The sequence below is a fragment of the Phoenix dactylifera genome, unplaced genomic scaffold (genome assembly GCF_009389715.1).
Source record: "Phoenix dactylifera cultivar Barhee BC4 unplaced genomic scaffold, palm_55x_up_171113_PBpolish2nd_filt_p 000967F, whole genome shotgun sequence".
In the NCBI taxonomy this organism is placed as follows: Eukaryota; Viridiplantae; Streptophyta; class Magnoliopsida; order Arecales; family Arecaceae; genus Phoenix; species Phoenix dactylifera.
Window position 1 is genome coordinate 81004 of NW_024068324.1, and position 705 is coordinate 81708.

A 705-nucleotide genomic window follows, 5' to 3' on the forward strand; every position below is an offset into this window, starting at 1 on the left:
CCCCATCTTGCATTCGATTACCTGAGGTAGCAGCTGTACAATATGAAATAAAGTCTAGTGTGATCCAAATGCTCCCATCTTTTTATGGGCTCACCAACGAAGACCCATACAAACATTTAGATGAATTTCTTGAGATTTGCACTACTGTCAAGATTCAGAACTTCATTGATGATGCCCTGAAACTTAGGTTATTCCCCTTCTTCCTTAAAGATAGAGCCAAACAATGGCTGAATTCTTTAGAAGCTAACTCAATTCGTTCTTGGGATCAAATGCAACAAGAATTTCTTAAAAAATACTTTCCTATAGGAAGAACGAACCAGTTTAGACGTGCCATTACAAGCTTCTCCCAAACCGAGGGAGAAGAATTTAATGAAACTTGGGAGAGATTTCGGGACCTAATCCGTAAATGCCCTCATCATCAAATACCTAAGTGGCAGCTAGTGCAATGTTTCTATGACGGTTTGACGGAACGAAACCGTCAGATGATCGATGCTGCATGCGGGGGGACTTTCATGCTTCGAAATGAGCATGAAGCATGGCAACTATTTGAAAATCTTAATGAAAACTCCCTCCACCATGCTTCATGTTCTCGTCAAGCATCCCCGAATTTTCAAAGAAAAGGGGCCATTTGTGAAATAAGTCATTCTATGGACCTGTCTAGCAAGGTAGATGCATTGTCCCATAAGATTGACCAACTAATGATAG

General features: G+C 40.7%; 1 non-coding gene across 1 annotated transcript; it reads right to left on the reverse strand.

The window, feature by feature from the left end:
- Nucleotides 1–318: 318 nt before the first annotated feature.
- LOC120107699 lies at nucleotides 319–424 on the reverse strand. The gene has a single exon (XR_005509376.1). It is a non-coding gene; the product is annotated as a small nucleolar RNA R71 (small nucleolar RNA).
- Between the last annotated feature and the right edge of the window lie 281 nt (nucleotides 425–705).